We start from the raw sequence: 24160 nt of genomic DNA, 5'->3' as shown, positions 1-24160 counted from the left end.
CTTAGGAAATAACACCCATTTTTGCAGAAAACAGCAATTACATCACCCCAAAAGTGTTGTATTGTAGTGTTGAGACAATAATCCACACATTCTTGAGTAAGCAACTTTTTTATACCTGCACAATCACATGTGCATTTACCAAAGGTTTTTAAAACAAACCAACATATTTGTTGTATAACAATTTTTGCAGTAGCATTATCAAAAATCGAAATGTCCATTTCAGATAAAACAGGCCTGTGTAAAACCAACAAGAAAGCCAAAAAACTTGAACTTACAAAGTTCACATTAGGTAAAACCTGAAGGCTATATCAGACATCAGTATTTAGTAACTGGGTTTGATATAGCGTTCAGATGGGGGGAAATCACCCCTGGAAAAGCCAAATTTGGAAGATGCACACCAATTTACGAATGTCAACATGTGCTATCTGCCATCAGGGGGGATCAAGGGACGTGTTTTGGGGGAGCAAGCCCTTCCTCAACGCTACTTTATAATTGAGGAAGGGGTTGCACCCCCAAAACGCGTCCATTGATCTCCCGTGATGGCAGATAGCACATGTTGGCACACTGTGTGCATCCTCCAAATTTGGCTTTTCAAAACATTGCAAAAAAATTTAAAAGATTGGACCACAATCCAAAAAGTGATTTTGTGGGGTTTTAAATTCGCCCCAAAACATCAATAATGTTATTATTTTTTTTAATAACATCATTGATTTTTTGCTGTATGTTTTGCAGTTCGACATTACACCCCATGATCTCCCCGATCAGGATCTGGGCACTTTCTGATGTGAAACGTTCTGGATCCACAACATCACGATCACCTAAAAAGAGAGAAAGAAAAAAAAAACAGGTCTCAAAAATCTGCCACCATCCATCTCGTTTACCTGAGCCTGTGGTTGCAGACACTCACCTGTTGTGGTGCCAATCTCCACCACGTCTTCTTCTTCCTGCTGCTCAGCTTGGGTTGGTGGTATTTCACCTTTTTCCAGAGGTGGGGGGTCTCTGGTCTCCTCGGATGAGGAGTGTCCTCCGAGTCTTTTCTTCCCTATGTAAAACAAAAATGGTATAATTAGCACACAGATATTTGATGGCAGAACTATAAATAGGAAACATTGCTTGGAAGTGGGGTACAATTGTCAATTTTAGCCGACTTCCAAGATGTCTTTTTTTATTGCCCTTTGTCAAGCTGCAATACTTTACCTGTTTAGTACAAGCTTCACAGATGGAGACCCCCCTATAGTATACACTAGAGCACTTGTGTGGCCCCCTAATAAAAATGGTGTTCTGGTGTCCCACACTAGTGCTCCAGTGTCCAGATGTGAAAACAGCTCCTCAGTGTCCTCTCCTTACACAGAATCTAGTTGGCATTTCATTCTAGTAACAAACCCATCTACACAAACAAATATTTGGCATCCAAGTAGGCCCCAAAAAAATGTGGGAAAATGCATATGGCCTAAACAATGGTGTTTTAGAGGCCGAAAGAAAAATGTTTGATACGAACGAATAATGGGCCCATGAACATTAAAATTGCCCTTTTAAACTGTACAATTAAGAAAAGCATATGGAGCAGCATGAACGCAATAAAGACAGAAAGAATAGGAACACAGCACAACTACTTGCTCAGTTTGAAGCTGTGGAGCTTGGTGTAAGTGGAGCTGGATTAAGTGGGAGTTAAAAACAAGTGTTAGAGTATACAAGTCTTGCTGTCTGTTGGTGTGTGTTGCTGTCTGTTGGTGTGTGTTGCTGTCTGTTGGTGTGTGTTTGCTGTCTGTTGGTGTTTGCTGGGTTGCATTTTGGGGACTTTTCCTTTTAGTTTTTAATTTGCCTTTTGCTGTCACTTTTTAAATAGCTTTTTTTTTTTTTTTTTTTCTTGTTTCATCAGTCTATCAATTAAGGGATGTGGTTAATTGCTCACAGGTGCCTATTTAACTTGTTGTAGGACTCAGTCTGAGCGTGCTCAGTTTGAAGCTGTGGAGCTTGGTGTAAGTGGAGCTGGATTAAGTGGGAGTTAAAAACAAGTGTTAGAGTATACAAGTCTTGCTGTCTGTTGGTGTGTGTTGCTGTCTGTTGGTGTGTGTTGCTGTCTGTTGGTGTGTGTTGCTGTCTGTTGGTGTTTGCTGGGTTGCATTTTGGGGACTTTTCCTTTTAGTTTTTAATTTGCCTTTTGCTGTCACTTTTTAAATAGCTTTTTTTTTTTTTCTTGTTTCATCAGTCTATCAATTAAGGGGTGTGGTTAATTGCTCACAGGTGCCTATTTAACTTGTTGTAGGACTCAATCTGAGCGTGCTCAGTTTGAAGCTGTGGAGCTTGGTGTAAGTGGAGCTGGATTAAGTGGGAGTTAAAAACAAGTGTTAGAGTATACAAGTCTTGCTGTCTGTTGGTGTGTGTTGCTGTCTGTTGGTGTGTGTTGCTGTCTGTTGGTGTGTGTTACTGTCTGTTGGTGTGTGTTGCTGTCTGTTGGTGTGTGTTGCTGTCTGTTGGTGTGTGTTTGCTGTCTGTTGGTGTTTGCTGGGTTGCATTTTGGGGACTTTTCCTTTTAGTTTTTAATTTGCCTTTTGCTGTCACTTTTTAAATAGCTTTTTTTTTTTTTTTTTCCTTGTTTCATCAGTCTATCAATTAAGGGGTGTGGTTAAATTGCTCACAGGTGCCTATTTAACTTGTTGTAGGACTCAGTCTGAGCGTGCTCAGTTTGAAGCTGTGGAGCTTGGTGTAAGTGGAGCTGGATTAAGTGGGAGTTAAAAACAAGTGTTAGAGTATACAAGTCTTGCTGTCTGTTGGTGTGTGTTGCTGTCTGTTGGTGTGTGTTGCTGTCTGTTGGTGTGTGTTACTGTCTGTTGGTGTGTGTTGCTGTCTTTTGGTGTGTGTTTGCTGTCTGTTGGTGTTTGCTGGGTTGCATTTTGGGGACTTTTCCTTTTAGTTTTTAATTTGCCTTTTGCTGTCACTTTTTAAATAGCTTTTTTTTTTTTTTTTCTTGTTTCATCAGTCTATCAATTAAGGGGTGTGGTTAATTGCTCACAGGTGCCTATTTAACTTGTTGTAGGACTCAGTCTGAGCGTGCTCAGTTTGAAGCTGTGGAGCTTGGTGTAAGTGGAGCTGGATTAAGTGGGAGTTAAAAACAAGTGTTAGAGTATACAAGTCTTGCTGTCTGTTGGTGTGTGTTGCTGTCTGTTGGTGTGTGTTGCTGTCTGTTGGTGTGTGTTGCTGTCTGTTGGTGTGTGTTTGCTGTCTGTTGGTGTTTGCTGGGTTGCATTTTGGGGACTTTTCCTTTTAGTTTTTAATTTGCCTTTTGCTGTCACTTTTTAAATAGCTTTTTTTTTTTTTTTTCTTGTTTCATCAGTCTATCAATTAAGGGGTGTGGTTAATTGCTCAGAGGTGCCTATTTAACTTGTTGTAGGACTCAGTCTGAGCGTGCTCAGTTTGAAGCTGTGGAGCTTGGTGTAAGTGGAGCTGGATTAAGTGGGAGTTAAAAACAAGTGTTATGCCCCGTACACACGGCCGGATTTTCCGATGGACAATGTCCGATCGGAGCGTGTTGTCGGAAATTCCGACCGTGTGTGGGCGCCATCGGACATTTTCCATCGGATTTTCCGACACACAAAGTTGGACAGCAGGAGATAAAATTTTCCAACAACAAAATCCGATCGCGTCAATTCCGACCGTGTGTGGCCTGTTCCGACGCACAAAGTGCCACGCATGCTCAGAAGAAATTCCGACACGGGACAGCTCGTTCTGGTAAACTTAGCGTTCGCAATGGATACAGCACTTTCGTCACGCTGCAATGTAAAAAATGGTTTAATACAGCGCACTCTCTTCTTCTTTATAATGTGACAAGAATTAAGTAGTTTTGCTGCTCATATTCACACACACTTCTCACAAAGTTTTATTTGTGTTTTTTTAGTGGGATTCCCTCAATATATTGTTATTAGTTGTCACATCTGACAGTTTTATATTTTTTATGTTTGTTTTATTTTGTTTTTAAGCCTTTTTTTTTCTTTAATGTTTGGATTTTTTCCAAGGCTGATCTTTGTTCAATGTTATTTTTATTTTTACTCCAGAATATTTTTGTGTGTGTTTTGTGTGGCAAGTTACCCCAACACCATTGATATCTTTTATTATTTAATCTCCAGGAGATTGTTTGTTGTTGGTGTCCCTTGTTCATTTCACATTGTATATTAGAAATGTACCTGAATCCTCACAAACAAACTGTCCTTTTTGAAGTAAAACACATAGGAGAGTATAATTCAAAACAAAAATCCTTTATTAAGGGATCAGAACCAAACAAAGAGGGAGGCAACACTGGATCAACAGGAGAAATTAGCGAAGCCTGGGACCCCCACGGCAGACATCAATTCTTCAACATCAAAATTGGTGGCCTGAGGAGTCCATATGTAAGGGAGGGCAGTCTGGTCCGGGATTCGCAGAGATCCGGATAGCAGCAGATGACATCTGTGTCCCCAGGCTGTGGTACCACAAGAGGCTGCATTTTTTGGCCGACCAGACTGGACCCAGGGCAATCACTGTCTGGTCTTCCTTTCACACTTCCTTCCGGGCTGTGGCTGTGCAGTTGGAGATGTGGCAGGAGGAGGAGTAGGACCTGGAGAAGGAGGAGGACTGGGGGGACCTGGAGGAGGACTGGGAGGACCTGGAGGAGGACTGGGAGGACCTGGAGGAGAGGGAGGAGGAGGAGGACCATCCCAAAACTGTGTGTGAGGTGTAATTTGGCCCCTCATACCTTTCTCCAGAGCCTCTGATATGAGGGCCTCACACATGGCTTTTTGGCCCTCCTCCATCCTCTGCATTTTATATGCTATGAAGGCAGCAATATTCTCCTGCCTGGTGTGTGGTGCTCCCAGGACCTCTGTAGCCCTCCAAAAGAATCTGATAGCCGCCTCCTCTAGGGCACTCGTCCTACTGCCACTTTCTCTTTTCAGGGGGGGTGGAGGGACCTGCAGATCAGCCAGCCGGCTCGGCCCGGCCACCTCCTGGCTGAGACTTCCCTGTGTATGAAAAAGGGACATAGTTGCAATGTTTTGCATCATCAATCACAATCCTAAATTAGTACTCCAAACTAACATCTAGGTAACATCATTGATTGGACAAGCAGAAATATTTAGAGGAATGCTATACCTGGCTCAATCTGGGCTCCTCCACATGCGGCCTGGAAGGCCCAGGTTGGGCGTCAGAAGCCTCAGCCAGGGGGGAAGGAAGCGTGGAAGGAAGACTGGAGAGTGATGACCTGGGTTCAGTCTGGCCTGCCAGAAAGTGCAGCCTGTCGTAGTACAACATCCTGGGGACATAGATGTCACCTGCTGCTCCGGATCTCTGTGAATCCAGGACTTTCTTGCGCTCCCTCAGATATGTGCTCCTCAGGCCACCAATGAAAATCTTTAAATAAGTGATGTCTGCCGCGGGGATCACCTGCTTCACAATTTCACACAATTGCTCCAGTGCTGCCTTCCTCTTTGCTTGGTTCTTGAAATGGGGGTGGGTAATCTCCCACAGACAGGGCAGCTCACTTAGCATATCAATGAATAGTGACATGAAGTCAGTATCTCTCATTAAGATATCCATGTTCACTGCAAGACACAACACAAGACAAAGCCTAATGTCAGACAAAACTCTCCTAATCTTGTTACAATATAGGCCTCAATCTAGAAGCAGTATAGGCACAAGTTTGTCTCTTACCTTCGTTCTTACGATCGGCGCGTCCAATGCTCCTTCCTCCGCTCACAGATCGTACGTAATACGCACGCGTGTTACGCTTTATACACACTGCGCATGCGTGTAACTCCGCCCGCCCCTGACGTTCTTTCTAGTGTATTCCCCGCCCCTTTTCGTTCGGCGCAGTGGGTGAAGAGCATGATGGCAGAGTTACAGCAGGTGCATGCTAATTATAGCAACGAGGAGGAGGAAAGGCCGGATCCAGGCACGTCCCAATCCAGAAGGAGACGTTTTAAGGCCACAAATATGTCGTTTGGGGAGATGTTGGATATGGTACACATCATGAGGAAGTCCGACTATGACGGAAAATATGGGCCTTACCCCAACCCCAACATCCGAAAGGCAAAAATCATTGGTAAAGTGGTCAGGAGTCTAGAGCGGAATTTCGGGGTACGAAGGTCTAAAGATCAGCTCAGGAAGCGGTGGTCGGACCTGAAGTTGAGAGAGCCAGAGCAGTACCGAAAGATCCGGAGAGTGCTGCAAAAAAGTAAGTAGTTGTGCTGTGTTCCTATTCTTTCTGTCTTTATTACGTTCGTTCTGCTCCATATGCTTTTATTAATTGTAACGTTTAAAAGGGCAACTTTAATGTTCATGGGCCCATTATTCGTTCGTATCAAACATTTTTATTTCGGCCTCTAGAACACCATTGTTTAGGCCATATGCATTTTCACACATTTTTTGGGGCCTACTTGGATGCCAAAGATTTGTTTGTGTAGATGGGTTTGTTACTAGAATGAAATGACAACTAGATTCTGTGTAAGGAGAGGACACTGAGCAGCTGTTTTCACATCTGGACACTGGAGCACTAGTGTGGGACCCCAGAACACCATTTTTATTAGGGGGGGCACACAGGTGCTCCAGTGTATACTATAGGGGGGGCTACATCTGTGAAGCTTGTACCAAACATGTAAAGTATTGCAGCTTGACAAAGGGCAATAAAAAAAATATACATCTTGGAACTCGGCTAAAATAGACAATTGTACCCCACTTCCAAGCAATGTTTCCTATTTCTAGTTCTGCCATCAAATATCTGTGTGCTAATTATACCATTTTTGTTTTACATAGGGGAGAAAAGACTCGGAGGACAGCCCTCATCCGAGGAGACCACAGACCCCCCACCTATGGAAGAAGGTGAAATACCCCCAAACGAAGAAGAAGAGCAGGAGGAAGAAGAAGACGTGGTGGAGATTGGCACCACAACAGGTGAGTGTCTGCGACCACAGGCTCAGGTAAAAGAGATGGATGGTGGCAGATTTTTGAGACCTTTTTTTTGTTCTTTATCTCTTTTTAGGTGATCGTGATGTGAGGGATCCTGAACACTTTACTTCAGAAAGTGCCCAGATACTTATCGGGGAGATCATGGGGTGTAATCTCCAATTGCAAAACATCCAGCAACAAATCAGTGATGTTATTAAAAAAAATAATAACATCATTGATGTTTTGGGGCGAATTTAAACCCCACAAAATCACCTGTTTTATTAATGTGGTCCAATCTTCCAAAAATTTTTAAAATGTTTAGAAAAGCCAAATTTGGAGGATGCACACAGTGTGCCAACATGTGCTATCTGCCATCACGGGAGATCAATGGACGCGTTTTGGGGGTGCAACACCTTCCTCAATTATAAAGTCGCATTGAGGAAAGGCTTTCTCCCCCAAAACACGTCCCTTGATCCCCATGATGGCAGATAGCACATGTTGCCATTCGTAAATTGGTGTGCATCTTCCAAATTTGGCTTTTCCAGGGGTGATTTCCCCCCATCTGAACGCTAGATCAAACCCAGTTCCTAAATACTGATGTCTGATCTAGCCTTCAGGTTTTACCTAATGTGAACTTTGTAAGTTCAAGTTTTTTGGCTTTCTTGTTGGTTTTACACAGGCCTGTTTTATCTGAAATGGATATTTTGATTTTTCATAATGCTACTGCAAACATTGTTATACAACAAACATGTTGGTTTGTTTTAAAAACCTTTGGTAAATGCGCATGTGATTGTGCAGGTATAAAAAAGTGCCTTACTCAAGAATGTGTGGATTATTGTCTCAACACTACAACACTTTTGGGGTGATGTAATTGTTGTTTTATGCACAAATGGGGGTTATTTCCTAAGGGCAAATCCTCTTTGCACTACAAGTGCAGGTTCAGTGCAGTTGCAAGTGCACTTGTAGTGAAATGTGTTTTTGCATTTAGTAAATAACAGCCAACACTGTTTTTTATAAGGTTACCCAATCACAACATTTTCTGCACTCAACACATTTCTGTCAGGGTCAGCTAAAACAAACACAAGCAGTAAATGTCCACCAAGAATTTCTTTTGGTTGTTTTTTATTTGAAAAAGGTGTCACAGATTGTCTGGCATATTGATAGCCCCCCTACCCGCAAAGAACTCCAGGTATCGTAACCGGACATCACGGGCATTCAGGGAGGGCAAGCCAGGACGGCCGCTTTCAAGTGCCGTCATTGTTGATGTATTTGGGATTCCGGCCTCAGGCCCAACTGAGCCAGCATAGTTGGCTGAATGTTTTTGTAGAAAATTATGGAGAACACAGCAGGCAAGTATTATATGGTTCAGTTTATACTCCGCCATATGGATGGGTGTCATAAATAATCGGAACCGGCTGGCCAGGATTCCAAATGTGTTCTCCACCACTCTTCGGGCTCTGGCCAGCCGGTAATTAAAAACCCTCTGTTCCGGGGTGAGGGTCCTCATCGGGAATGGCCGCATCAGGTGGTCCCCCAGCGCAAAAGCTTCATCAGCAACGAACACAAATGGGAGACCTTCAACATTGTCCTCTGGAGGTGGCAAGTCCAAGCTGCCATTCTGGAGATGCCTGTAGAACTCCGTCTGGGCGATGACTCCACCATCGGACATCCGGCCATTCTTCCCCACGTCCACATACAAGAAGTCGTAATTAGCCGACACCACCGCCAACATCACTATACTATTAAACCCCTTGTAATTATAATAGTACGACCCCGAGTTGGGTGGTGGGACGATGTGGACGTGTTTCCCATCAATTGCCCCTCCGCAGTTAGGAAAGTCCCACCGCTGGGCAAAGTGGGAGGCCACAGTCTGCCATTCCTGTGGCGTGGAAGGAAACTGTTGAGGAAAAAACAATACATTACATAACATTACTATTTTTTCACAGAAACCTGGCAAGCAGATTAGACACAAACATTATGGGTCAACCTCCAGATAGCATTTATTAAGGGGAATTTAACAACAACAAAGTATAAGGTACACCTATCATATTCCCCCTCCCCCCCTCATGGGCCATTTCTAACATTATAGGGGGGGGAACTCTTGGACAGGTAACCCTCTTCACTTCATTGAGAGATGAATGCCTAAATACAGGGTATTACTTGGAACAGCCCCTCCTTAGTTACACTATTGGCAGCCCACTGGACAGGTAAGAAGTGTCATAATACAAAGATATAAATACACACTGTACACATTTGAGCACATTTGGACATTCTGCTATTACCTATCAAGATCATAATAGGATACAAGAACTTTAAACAGTACCATTGGAAAGTATACAGGCAGGCCCTTGCACTACATGCTTTGGGGAATTAATCCATAAATCTGAGCACTAAAGAGATGGGTATAGTGTGTATGGGTTTGGCAAAGTCAGCAGATAGATGATTGAAGATAGAGAATTGGGATCAGCTGACTTAGCAGTTGGGGGAGGGAGGGTTACCAAAAATTTGGGGACACCACAAAAAAAAGCCTCTGCCACTCTGCCTGAATTTAAATCAAAAATAACATTTCAAAACATTTTAGGGGGTGTTTGGGGTAAAGCACTACTATGGAGCTGATAAAATACATTGTTAAGTGACTACATGAGGTGAATATAGGGCAGGAGACACCATGCTGGGGAGGTTATTGAAGGGCAAATATGTATGAAGGACCTAAAATAATAATTACATAAAAATCCAGCATGCATGAGGACAAAGGGGACATTCACAGCATATTACAATCATCGTAATTATGGAATGAGGGAAGAAATACAATATATTATCAAACATTCAATACAATAAAATGTGATATAAAAGGATAAAAATCTTACCTTCATATACTCCTTCTGCAGGACCTGGATGATGGCAGAACAGGTCTCTGGGATAATGATACCCAGAGCCTGGGGGGAGATGCCTGTCGAGAACTTCAAGTCCTGCAGGCTTCTCCCTGTGGCCAAATACCGCAAGGTAGCGACCAACCTCTGCTCCGGAGTGATGGCTTGCCTCATGCAGGTATCCTGCCTGCTGATATAGGGGGTCAGCGAAGCCAACAGACGGTGAAATACGGGGTCTGTCATCCTGAGAAAGTTCCTGAAATCATCAGGATTATTCTCACGGATCTCACGGAGCAAAGGCATATGACAGAACTGGTCATGCTGAAGCAACCAATTCTTGGTCCATGAACTCCTCCCCACCCTGTTCATGGACTGGACTTGTGTCAAGGTCAGGACCCCAACACCAAGCCCCCGCACAGCACGAACTCTACGAGGAGTACGCATACGAAACATGGCTAGAAAACGGTCGGCTGCTCAGAACGAAGTAACAGAACGCACTGAAGAACAGCAAGGCCTGTGAAGAGCGACCTGAAAAACAGCAACGAGCGGACAAGATCGCACAGAAAACTCCAATACGAACTGACTGCACGCACTGAAGAGCAGATACAAACCCACAAGCACAAACTGAACGGCAGAAAACGATCTGAAAGCCACGAGTCTGAAAAAGCGTGAATCGTCTCTCACCAAACTTTTACTAACACGAGATTAGCAAAAGGAGCCCAAAGGGTGCCGCGCTTGGTTCTGAACTGGCCTTTTCTAGTCTCGTCGTACGTGCTTGACGTCACCGCGTTCTTGGCGATCGGAAATTCCGACAACTTTGTGCGACCGTGTGTAGGCAAAACAAGTTTGAGCCAACATCCGTCGGAAAAAATCCTAGGATTTTGTTGTCGGAATGTCCGAACAAAGTCCGACCGTGTGTACGGGGCATTAGAGTATACAAGTCTTGCTGTCTGTTGGTGTGTGTTGCTGTCTGTTGGTGTGTGTTGCTGTCTGTTGGTGTGTGTTGCTGTCTGTTGGTGTGTGTTTGCTGTCTGTTGGTGTGTGTTTGCTGTCTGTTGGTGTTTGCTGGGTTGCATTTTGGGGACTTTTCCTTTTAGTTTTTAATTTGCCTTTTGCTGTCACTTTTTAAATAGCTTTTTTTTTTTTTTTTTTTCTTGTTTCATCAGTCTATCAATTAAGGGGTGTGGTTAATTGCTCACAGGTGCCTATTTAACTTGTTGTAGGACTCAGTCTGAGCGTGCTCAGTTTGAAGCTGTGGAGCTTGGTGTAAGTGGAGCTGGATTAAGTGGGAGTTAAAAACAAGAGTTTAAAACAGGAGGTTATAACAGGGGTCATAGTACCTGTGTAGTGTGAGTATCTGAGTGTTGTCTGAGTAGTGTGTGTGGATCGTTAGTACTTGTGTATTGTGTACCTGTGTATTGTCTTGTCGTGTACCTGTGTATTGTCTTGAGTATTAGTGCCAGGAAGCTAGTTGTTAGGTAATTTGGACAGGGTAAAATCCCCAAATTCTCACCAAATTTAATAGGTACGATGCCCGGCGGGTGTGGAGAGGCGACTCTTTGTACATCTTGCCGCATGTATGCGTTCCTTGATCATCCGATCGAGGGCGAATACTGCTGTGCAAAATGTAAGCACATTGTTTCCCTGGAAGCCCAGGTTCTGAATCTGGGGAAGCAACTGTCAGCACTGAGCAGTCCCTCCATACTAAAGGTGAGCCAGGAACGTACACGGCAGGTGCCGGCAGGGGCCAGCACAGAGGCGGGTGGAGACAAAGAGGTGCAGGCACTAGCAAAGAGTAGATGGGTGACAGTCAGGAGGGGTAGAGGGGGAAGTGCCAGGGAGGCCGATCCAGGACTGGAGCATCCCAATAAGTACGCTCCATTGAGTGACATTGGTGTAACCAGTCAGGGACCAGCACTGCTGGAGATGAGGGACTCTCCTAGCTGCCAGGAGAAGAACTCCTCCAGTGAGAGTGGGGGGGCAGCAAAGGGAAAGGAAAGACAGATTCTGGTGGTATGGGACTCAATTCTTAGAAGGACAGAGAGGGCAATCTGTAACCAAGACCTGAAGCGCCGAACAGTATGTTGTCTACCGGGCGCTCGGGTTCGGCACATCACGGATCTTGTGGACAGATTACTGGGAGGGGCTGGGGAAGACCCGGCTGTCATGGTGCACGTTGGCACCAATGACAAAGTCAGAGGCAGATGGAGTGTCCTAAAGAACGATTTTAGGGACTTAGGAGCTAAATTGAGGAAAAGGACCTCCAAGGTAGTGTTCTCAGGAATACTACCGGTACATCGAGCCACACCAGAGAGGCAGAGGGAGATTAGGGAAGTAAACAAGTGGCTGAAGAGCTGGTGTAGTAAGGAGGGGTTTGGGTTCCTGGAGGACTGGGCCGACTTCTCAGTCGGTAACCGGTACTATAGAAGGGACGGACTGCACCTAAATGAGGAGGGTGCAGATCTGCTGGGAATGAAGATGGCCAAAAAGTTAGAGGGGTTTTTAAACTAGGCGATGGGGGGGAGGGTCCAGAGACAGTGATAGCCAGCGCGGAAGATATTCCAGAGGGTAGTATTGGGGGCATTAGTGGTAGGTTAACCAAAGCACAAAAACACAAGGTGAGTATAGTAGCAAGTCCAAGTTGCAATCTTGAAACATCCAATACGAGGACAATATGCGACCGGTCTAAACTATGTGGCATGTTCACCAATGCCAGGAGCCTGGCGGACAAGATGGGTGAACTAGAGATACTGTTGTACAAGGAGGATTTGGATTTTGTGGGAATTTCAGAGACCTGGTTCAACAGCTCTCATGATTGGCTGGCAAACATTCAAGGGTATACCCTATACCGCAAGGACAGAGAGGGTAAAAAAGGGGGAGGGGTATGCCTATATATCAAGAATAATGTACAAGTGAATGTGAGAGATGACATCACTGAGGGGGCTAGGGAGGAGGTGGAATCTTTATGGGTAGAGCTCCAAAGGGATGAAGCTAAGGGGAAAATAATACTGGGAGTATGCTATAGGCCCCCTAACCTGAGGGAGGAAGTGGAGACGGATCTCCTATCACAAATTGGATTAGCAGCAAGGATGGGAAGTGTTATCATAATGGGGGATTTTAATTATCCAGACATAGACTGGGCGGAGGGAACCGCGCATTCATTTAAGGCTCGCCAGTTCCTTAGTGTCTTGCAGGACAATTTTATGGGTCAGATGGTAGACGCACCAACTAGAAATAAAACATTACTAGATCTACTGATTACCAACAATACAGACCTGATAACAGATGTGGAAATACGGGGCAATTTAGGTAACAGCGATCACGGGTCAATTAGTTTCAGTATAAATCACACAAATAGGAGACATGAAGGGAACACAAAGACACTGAAATTCAAAAGAGCCAACTTCCCTAAACTACAAACCTTGCTAAAAGGCATAAATTGGGATAAAATATTAGGAACAAAGAATACGGAGGAGAGATGGGTTTGCTTTAAGAGCATATTAAATAAGGGCATTAGCCAATGTATCCCATTGGGTAATAAATTTAAAAGAGCGAACAAACATCCTGGATGGCTTAACTCCAATGTAAAAATGCATATAAAAGCAAAGGAGAAGGCCTTCAAAAAATACAAGGTTGAGGGATCATCCACAGCATTCAGAATTTATAAAGAATGCAATAAGAAATGTAAGGGTGCAATTAGGTTGGCTAAGATAGAACATGAAAGACACATAGCGGAGGAGAGCAAAAAAAATCCCAAGAAATTCTTTAAGTATGTAAACAGTAAAAAAGGGAGGACAGACTATATTGGCCCCATAAAGAATGAGGAAGGACATCTGGTTACAAAGGATGGGGAGATGGCAAAGGTATTGAATTTATTCTTCTCCTCAGTCTTCACGAGTGAATCGGGGGGCTTCAGTAACCAAAACTGCAGTGTTTATCCTCATGACACAACACAGGAAGCACCTATATGGTTAACAGAGGACGGAATTAAAATTAGACTTGAGAAACTTAACATTAATAAATCACCGGGACCAGATGGCTTGCATCCGAGGGTACTTAGGGAACTCAGTCAGGTGATTGCCAGACCGTTGTTCCTAATTTTTACAGACAGTCTATTGACTGGAATGGTACCAGCTGATTGGAGAAAAGCCAATGTAGCACCAATATTTAAAAAGGGCCCAAAAAACATCCCTGGGAATTACAGACCAGTTAGCCTAACATCAATAGTATGTAAACTCTTGGAGGGGATGATAAGGGACTATATACAAGATTTTAATAATAAGAATGATATCATTAGCAGTAATCAGCATGGATTCATGAAGAATCGTTCTTTCCAAACCAATCTATTAACCTTCTATGAGGAGGTGAGTTGCCATCTAGATAAAGGAAGGCCCGTAGACGTGGTGTATCTGGATTTTGCAAAAGCATTTGACACAGTTCCCCATAAACGTTTACTGTACAAAATAAGGTGCGTTGGCATGGACCATAGGGTGAGTACATGGATTGAAAACTGGCTACAAGGGTGTGTTCAGAGGGTGGTGATAAATGGGGAGTACTCAGAATGGTCAGGGGTGGGTAGTGGGGTTCCCCAGGGTTCTGTGCTGGGACCAATCCTATTTAATTTGTTCATAAACGACCTGGAGGATGGGATAAACAGTTCAATCTCTGTATTTGCAGACGATACTAAGCTAAGCAGGGCAATAACTTCTCCACAGGATGTGGAAATCTTGCAAAAAGACCTGAACAAATTAATAGGGTGGGCGACTACATGGCAAATGAGGTTCAATGTAGAAAAATGTAAAATAATGCATTTGGGTGGCAAAAATATGAATGCAATCTATACACTGGGGGGGAGAACCTCTGGGGGAATCTAGGATGGAAAAGGACCTGGGGGTCCTAGTGGATGATAGGCTCAGCAATGGCATGCAATGCCAAGCTGCTGCTAATAAAGCAAACAGAATATTGGCATGCATTAAAAGGGGGATCAACTGCAGAGATAAAACGATAATTCTCCCGCTCTACAAGACTCTGGTCCGCCCGCACCTGGAGTATGCTGTCCAGTTCTGGGCACCAGTCCTCAGGAGGGACGTACTGGAAATGGAGCGAGTACAAAGAAGGGCAACAAAGCTAATAAAGGGTCTGGAGGATCTTAGTTATGAGGAAAGGTTGCGAGCACTGAACTTATTCTCTCTGGAGAAGAGACGCTTGAGAGGGGATATGATTTCAATTTACAAATACTGTACTGGTGACCCCACAATAGGGATAAAACTTTTTCGCAGAAGAGAGTTTAATAAGACTCGTGGCCACTCATTACAATTAGAAGAAAAGAGGTTTAACCTTAAACTACGTAGAGGGTTCTTTACTGTAAGAGCGGCAAGGATGTGGAATTCCCTTCCACAGGCGGTGGTCTCAGCGGGGAGCATTGATAGCTTCAAGAAACTATTAGATAATCACCTGAATGACCGCAATATACAGGGATATGTAATGTAATACTGACACATAATCACACACATAGGTTGGACTTGATGGACTTGTATCTTTTTTCAACCTCACCTACTATGTAACTATATGTAACTACTTACTTTTTTGCAGCACTCTCCGGATCTTTCGGTACTGCTCTGGCTCTCTTAACTTCAGGTCCGACCACTGCTTCCTGAGCTGATCTTTCGATCTTCGTACCCCGAAATTCTTTCGCCATGATCTTTGCCTTTCTGATGTTGGGGTTGGGGTAAGGCCCATACTTTCCGTCATAGTAGGACTTCTTCATGATGTCGACCATCTCCAACATCTCCCCAAAGGACATATTTGTGGCCTTAAAATGTCTCCTTCTGGATCGGGATGTGTCCGGATCCGGGCTTTCCTCCTCCTCCTCCTCGTTGCTATAATTAGCACACACCTGCTCTAACTTCGCCATGTGCTCTTCACCCACTGCGCCGAACGAAAAGGGGCGGGGAATAGACTAGAAAGAACGTCAGGGGCGGGCGGAGTTACACGCATGCGCAGTGTGTATAAAGCGTAACACGCATGCGTATTACGTACGATCTGTGAGCGGAGGAAGGAGCATTGGACGCGCCGATCGTAAGAACGAAGGTAAGAGACAAACTTGTGCCTATACTGCTTCTACATTGAAGCCTATATTGTAACAAGATTAGGAGAGTTTTGTCTGACATTAGTCTTTGTCTTGTGTTGTGTCTTGCAGTGAACATGGATATCTTAGTGAAAGACAATGACTTTATGTCAGTATTCATAGATATCTTAAGGGAGCTGCCCTGTCTGTGGGAGATTAACCAACCCCATTTCAAGAACCAAGCAAAGAGGAAGGCAGCACTGGTGCAATTGTGTGAAATTGTGAAGCAGGTGATCCCCACGGCAGACATCACCTATTTAAAGATTTTCATTGGTGGCCTGAGGAGTACATATCTAAGGGAGCGCAAGAAAGTCCAGGATTCACAGAGATCCGGAGCAGCAGATGACATCTATGTCCCCAGGATGTTGTACTACGACAGGCTGCATTTTCTGGCAGGCCAGACTGAACCCAGGCCATCCCTCTCCAGTCTTCCTTCCACGCTTCCTTCCCCCCGGCTGAGGCTTCTGATGCCCAACCTGGGCCTTCCAGGCCACATGTGGAGGAGCCCAGATTGAGCCAGGTATAGCACTCCTCTAAATATTTCTGCTTGTCCAATCAATGATGTTAACTAGATGTTAGTTGGGAGTACTAATTTAGGATTGTGATTGATGAAGCAACAACTAAAACCATGTCCCTTTTTCATACACAGGGAAGTCTCAGCCAGGAGGTGGCCGGGCCGAGCCGGCTGGCTGATCTGCAGGTCCCTCCACCCCCCCTGAAAAGAGAAAGTGGCAGTAGCAGGAGTGCCCTAGAGGAGGCTACCGGAGGACTCTTTTGGAGGGCTACAGAGGTCCTGGGAGTACCACAGACCGTGGAGGAGGACATTGCTGCCGTCATTGCCTATAAAATGCAGAGGATGGACAACAAGTTTTGTGTGAGGCGCTCATATTAGAGGCTCTTAACAAAGGTATGAGGGGCCAAATGACAGCTCAGACACACCTTTGCGATTGTCCTCCTCCTCCTCCTGCAGGTCCTCCTCCTCGTCCTTCCTCTCCTCCAGGTCCTCCCAGTCCTCCTCCAGGTCCTACTCCTCCTCCTGCCACATCTCCAACTGCACAGCCACAGCCGGGAATGAAGCGTGAAAGGAAGACCAGAAAGTGAGGACCCTGGATCCAGTCTGGTCGGCCAAACAATGCAGCCTCTTGTGGTACCACAGCCTGGGGACACACATGTCATCTGCTTCTATCCGGATCTCTGCGAATTCTGGACCAGACTGCCCTCCCTTACATATGGACTCCTCAGGCCACCAATTTTGATGTTCAAGAATTGATGTCTGCCGTGGGGGTCCCAGGCTTCGCTAATTTCTCATGTTGAGCCAGTGTTGCCTTCCTCTTTGTTTGGTTCTGATCCCTTAATAAAGGATTTTTGTTTTGAATTATAATCTCCTATGTGTTTTACTTCAAAAAGGACAGTTTTTTTGTGAGGATTCAGGTACATTTCAAATATACAATGTGAAATTAACAAGGGACACCAACAACAAACAATCTCCTGGAGATTAAATAATAAAAGATATCAATGGTGTTGGGGTAACTTCACACACAAAACACACACAAAAACATTCTGTATTAAAAATAAAAATAACATTGAACAAAGATCAGCCTTTGAAAAAAATCCAAACATTAAATAAAAAAAAAGGCTTAAAATCCCCAAAAAATTAAATAAAAAAAAAAAAAATTCTGTCAGATGTGACAACTAATAATAATATATTCAGGGAATCCCAATAAAAAAACCAAAATAAAACTTTGTGAGAAGTGTGTGTGAATATGAGCAGCAAAACTACTTAATTCTTGTCACATTATAAAGAAGAAGAGAGTGCGCTGTATTAAACCATTTTTAACATTGCAGCGTGACGAAAGTGCTGTATCCATTACCAGAACGAGCTGTTCCGTCTTGGAATTTCTTCTGAGCATGCGTGGCACTTTGTGCGTCGGAACAGGCCACACACGTTCGGAATTGACGCGATCGGATTTTGTTGTCGGAAAATTTTATCTCCTGCTCTCCAACTTTGTGTGTCGGAAAATCCAATGGAAAATGTCCGATGGAGCCCACACACGGTCAGAATTTCCGACAACACGCTCCGATCGGACATTTTCCATAGGAAAATACGACCGTGTGTACGGGGCATTACACTTAACAAGCGCTCCTATAGCGTTAGTATGAGCGTTAGACTCACTTTAATGAGCTTTAGTATGGGTGTCAGACTGGTATTTTGCAAACATTAATGACAAGTAATGCCCTATGGGCAGATTTGAAGCGTTTGATGAGCGTTAAAACTGCACCACAAATGCCTATTTTATTACAGGTAACTCTCTACCAGAGCGTTTGCTCGACATGAGGCTTCAATTTTGAAGCAACGCAACGCTAACGCTTCATGTATTGATAGTGTGAACAGCACTGTGTGCTGTCCATTGTTTCATTTGCATAGGCATTTGAGGGGAGTTTTTAACAACCTCCGTTTAATTGCCAGTGTGAACTTAGCCTAAAAGAGTTCTTCGAAGGTCAGCATTTCATGATGACAAAGTGAAGCAGGCTGTCCTATGATGGTTCAGATGTACTGACAAAACTTGCTAAAATGATGTGATAAGTGTATAAATGTAGCATATTGAAAAATAAATTCAGTTTCCACTCTGAAATTTGCTCTTTTATTATATAAAGTCAAAAGTCCCTGTTTGACTTGAACGTCCCTCGTATTTTCCTTTAACATAACAACCAACTAATTAATTAAGTACAGCTACATAAACATCAGTCCTCGACAGCTGTCATAAACGATCAAGGTGTTTTTTTGTTTTTTTTTACCAAAAGAAGCAATTACTCCACTTACTTATTTTGTAATTGTAAAGTTATTTATACAAAATCTTTACATTTATTTTTATTTACAGCTTTTAGGAATACCTGAATCTTTCTTGATGTTAGCAACCAAACTAGGTGATGGAGAGTCAGTGCTCTATTTCTTTACACAGGTTGACACTGTGAATGCACTAACAGAAAGGCAAAGGGGAATGATCTTGTCAATGTGCTGCTGCTCTATTTGGCCAGTTAGCCGCCTGAGTAACAAGCAATAGCTAGGAAGCATAATGATGGCATATTTGTTTACAAAATTCAACCATTTTTTCTAGTCAGGAATCAAATATTTGCATACAATTATTATGATTTCATGGGGAAGAGGATGCTTGCTGCTGTAAGCATAAAGTGGGGTATACCGAATAAATCCTGAGATTGCTTTTCTTTAAAGAAAATCAGGTGATCTTAGTTTGGTAACGTCGAATTGCAGAAATCACTTCTTGGTGACTTTGTTGTTAAGTAATCAGCAGTGGAAAATCAGTAGATGTGTCATCATTTATTCAAACACAATCTGACTTTGCAGATGCCCATGCATGTTGATAAAGACCCTGGACATTGCTCTGTGTGTGGAAATTTTATAGAATATTTTAATTAGGCAGCATCCATGGTCACTTTTGTTACAAAATAAACAAAACATTTTACTTTGTCTAATTAACTGCAGTGGCATTTATGCATTTTTTTCACCTATTGCCCATTTACAGTATGTCTTTAAAATGTCCTGATGTTCTCCAGGCTTGGTGAACTTATCAATCTAGAGAAATTGTTTAAAACTGTCCGACTGCATGTCATGTGTAAAATACTGCAAAAATCACAGCAGGTCCAACCAGTTTGGATTAAACCTTCAACCAAGATATTGACAGAATGAAACATGTTCTTCTTTTCAATAGCTTCTGACAGTTATCTATAATATATGCATTGTTTTCTCTATCAAACAGCAGAACAAAAAATTGCAGGAATCTTTGAAAAACAATAAACTGAAGAGGTTAGTAAAGACACCAGTGCCTTTCCTGAGAATTATCACTTTCAAGTTGACAGCTTTTCTCAAGGGGCCTGACAATTCTTAGTCGTACCAGTTTGTGACTAATAGGTGGTTTGATGTGACATGAGCTGGCTGCCTGGGGAAATTGAACCATCTTTTGCTCAATATTCTTTGTGTTTTATTCTTTTGTAGGCTATTGTTGGAAGCCTTTTGGGAGCTTTATTACAGTTTGCATTCAAGGACAATATGTGTTCAGCAAAAACTCTGTACTTTTATTGCTGCTATTGACCTGCTGTCGTTCAAATGTGGGGCTAATTTGCTTGTTAACAGTAATTTTGAAGACTAGTTAAGTTTTTTATTTGACCCAATGCTCTGTGGGGTATTTTTTCTTTTGTAAACAGAGCAGATGCGTGATGAAGCTACTTTCTTCTAGAAGACAATTGAGTAGGAATAGAGCCACAAAATCATACATGTATGAACAAATTTTAATTTTTTTCTCATTTTTTTTTTGGAAACATAAATTGTACATTTTTCATACCTTCCCAAAACTTTTTTAACCACTTTAGTCCCTGAGCTTTTTCCACTCTTAAACCACTTTGTGTTTTAAGGCCCATACACACGATCGGACTTTTTGACAACAAACATGCAAATTACCTGTTTTAAGGCAACACCCGACCGTGTGTACACTCCATCGGACAAACTTTTGCGGTTTCCATCGGACAAATGTTGGCTGTGCGAACAAACTTTCCTGCAACAAAAGTCCTACGTCGGCTAGTCCGATTGTGTGTACACAAATCCATCGGACTTTAGTCCAAAATACAAACACGCATGCTCGGAACCAATGCAAAAGATCAGACAACAATACAGAAGTTGTCCAAAGGGTTGCAGTAATGAGCTGAAAAACCACGTGATTTGGTGAAAGTTGGCTGAAAAAGTCCTGCCGTGTGTATGCATACCAAGTTCATGGCCAATGCCCTTTGGACAGAAATCCATAGAAAAGTTTGTTTGAAGTCCGATCATGTGTACGAGGCTTTAGAGTTATTTTTGTTTGTTTGTTTGTTTGAGATATGTCTCAATTCTACACCCTTAAATTTTGCAGATTAACCACTTGCTGACGGCTGGCCGTCATATGATGTCCTGGGCTTTGTGGGGGTATATCTGAATGATGCCTGCAGCTACAGACATCATTCAGATATCGGCTTTTTCAGCCAGCCATTCCCTACACCATAAGAATTATCATAGCAGCTGGTTAGCTGCTTGATCATTCTTACGGGAAGCGAGAAGGGACATCCCCTCCTCGCGCCGCCCTCCAGGGCTTCTACCGACTTACCACGCTGCGATCGGTGAGTCGGAGAACGGCTCCGCCGGCCCCAGATGTTTACCATAGAGATTTCTGGTGGACCAGTTGGTCGCCAGAGTCTCTATGATCGTCAGAGGCTGGGCGTGATGTTATGACTCTGCATTCAAAAAAACGGCACCGCCTCGGCTGGGAAGCTGAGATCGTTTCTTTCAGGTTTCCCAGCATAGAGGTGAGATGTGGGGTCTTATTGATATAATATCTCACTGTCAAGAGGACCAACCATGTCATATTCCTATTACAAGGGATGTTTACATTCCTTGTAAAAGGAATAAAAGTGATCAATTTTTTTTTAAAGCGTCAAACTAAAAAATGTAAAGTAAAATGAACAAACCACACATGTGAGGTATCGCTGCCAACGTTAGAGTGAGAGAAATAATTCTAGCCCTAGACCTCTTTTGTAACTCAAAATATGTAAGCAGTAAAACATTTAAAAATGTCGCATATGGGGATTTTTAAGTCCCAAAGTTTGGCACCATTCTGAGAGCGTGTACAATTTTGAGGCATGCCATGTTAGGTATCTATTTACTTGGCGTAACTTCATCTTTCACATTATGCAAAAAAATTGGGCTAACTTTACTGTTTTGTTTTTTTTAAAGCACAGAACAGTTTTTTTCCCCAAAAAACGCGTTTGAAAAATTGCTGCGCAAATACCGTGCAAGATAAAAAGTTGCAATGACCGCCATTCTCTAGGGTCTCTGCTAAAAAACATATATAATGTTTGGGGGGTCTATGTAATTTTCTAGCCAAAAAATTATGATTTTTACATGTAGGAGAGAAATGTCAGAATTGGCCTGGTTGGTAAGTGGTTATGCTAATAAATTATAAAAAATGTTTGGGACAGGGGTTTGGAGATATATATACTGTATGGAAGGGGCTCACAGAAAAGGAAGGCCAGTCCTATATTTGTGCATCAAAACAAATTTGCCAAGTTGGGTGAAGTTGTGGAGGTGGCAAACACAGAGGTGGCAGCCCTAGATGTCAGTGCTACCCCTAACAGCCGGGAAAGCAGCCCATCTAGAAGAGGTGATGAGGGGAGTGCAGGTAGGCCTAGACAGTTGGTGGTAATAGGGGATTCTATAATCAGAAGGACTGATAGAATAATTTGTCCCCAGGATCGCCTCAACCGAACATTTTGCTGTCTCCCTGGTGCTAATGTTCGGCATATGATGGACCAGGTTGATAAATTACTGGGAGGGGCTGGGCATTACCCAGCTGTCTTGGTTCACATTGGAACCAGTGACAGAATAAATGGAAGGTGGAGGCTCCTTATGGATCAATTTAATGAACTAGGCTGCAAGTTGATAGGAAGGACCTCCAAGGTGATATTCTCTGAGATATTGCCTGTGCCATGCACGACACAGGAAAGGCAGGGGGAGATTAGAGAGCTGAATGCATGGCTAAAGGTGTAGGGAGGAGGGATTTGGGTTTCTAGATCACTGTGCTGACTTTTCATTGGGGTGCACCCTATATGCTAAAGATGGTTTGCACCTGAATGGAAGGGGGTCTGCTGTGCTGTGGGAGAAGTTTATGGGAAGGCTGGAGGAGTAGTTAAACTAGGATTAAGGGAGGAGGGTGAACTAGAATTCCATCGGGCAGACAGGTCAGTTAAGGGTCAGACAGTCATGCGCTCTAAATTGTGTGTGATTGATGACCAAAAACTAAAACTATCTACCATTTTCATACACAGGAAAGTCTCAGCCAGGAGAAGGCCTTGGAAAGTCTCAGCCAGGAGGTGGCTGTGGAAAGCAACCTGACCGAATCCCAGGTTCCTCCCCTCCGCCTTCCAACAAAAAGGACCAGGAAGGCGAGGAACCTGGAGGAGTCAGCGACTACTTTAATTCGCCAGGCTACTGTGGTCCTCACAACATTCCCTGGTGGCCCAGAGTCATATGGCTGTCTGACAGCCAGTAAACCAGAACAAATGGAGGAGGGCCAGCACCTCAACTGTGAGGAGATAATACTTCAGGCCCTAAACAAGGGGATGAGGGGCCAACTCACAACTAAAACCTGTGTGAGTTGGACTATACTACTCCACCACCTCCAGAAACAATTCCAACACCACAGCCACCCAACCCACCACAGCAGCCTGGAAGGAAGCGTGGAAGGAAGCGTTGAGAGTGATGGCCTGGGTTTGGTGTGGTCTTGCAAAAGACGCAGGCTGTTCTAAGACCACAGCCTCGGGACATATATGTCATCTGCTGCTGCTCCCAATCTCTCAGAGTCCTCAACCGTATTGTGCTCCCTATTAAATGGACTCCTCAGGTTACCAATTTGGCCTGTCAAATGACTGATGTCTGCCCTGGGGTACAAAGGCTTCAGCAATTCCAAATGTTTCTCCAGCGTTGCCTTTCTCTTTATTTTTTTTAGGACCCCTAATAAATGTTTAATTTTTGTCTTGACAAATAATTCGCTATGTGTTTTACTTCCAAAAGTTCAGTTTGTTTGTGAGTAGGCAGGCATATTTCAAAAATGCAATGTCAAATTAACAAGGGACACCAACACCAATCAACCTATTTGAGGTAAAAAAAAATACAAGACAATAATGATGTTGTGGTAACTTGACACACAAAACGACAAAAAATATTATGGAGATCACTATAAAAAAAAAAAGAAGATTATTCTGGAGATGTGGAGAAATAAAAATTTAAAAAAAGGAGATCACTATAAAGAATAAAAAAAAGATTTTTCTGGAGATCTTGATAAAAAAATAAAAAAAACTAAGATTATTCATGAGATCACGAGAAATAATAAAAAATCTGTTTGTCAGAACTCTGTGTGAATATCAGCAGCAAAGCAACTTCATTATTCTAGCCATATAAAGAAGAAGAGAATGCGCTGCATTGAAAGATTTCAAAATTTGCAGCGTGATGATTGTGCTATCTCCATTACGAATGCTAGTTTTACAAGACCGAGCACTTCCGTCTCATACTTGTTTCTAAGCATGCGTGGACTTTTGTGTGCGGACTTGTGTACACACGATCGGAAAAAGTTTTGTTGTTGGAAAATTTGAGAACCGGCTCTCAAACATTTGTGTGCGGAAATTCCGACAGCAAATGTTCGATGGAACA

This window comes from Aquarana catesbeiana, linkage group LG01, assembly GCF_042186555.1.
Source record: "Aquarana catesbeiana isolate 2022-GZ linkage group LG01, ASM4218655v1, whole genome shotgun sequence".
Taxonomy (NCBI): domain Eukaryota; kingdom Metazoa; phylum Chordata; class Amphibia; order Anura; family Ranidae; genus Aquarana; species Aquarana catesbeiana.
Note: the sequence above shows the minus strand (reverse complement) of the source record.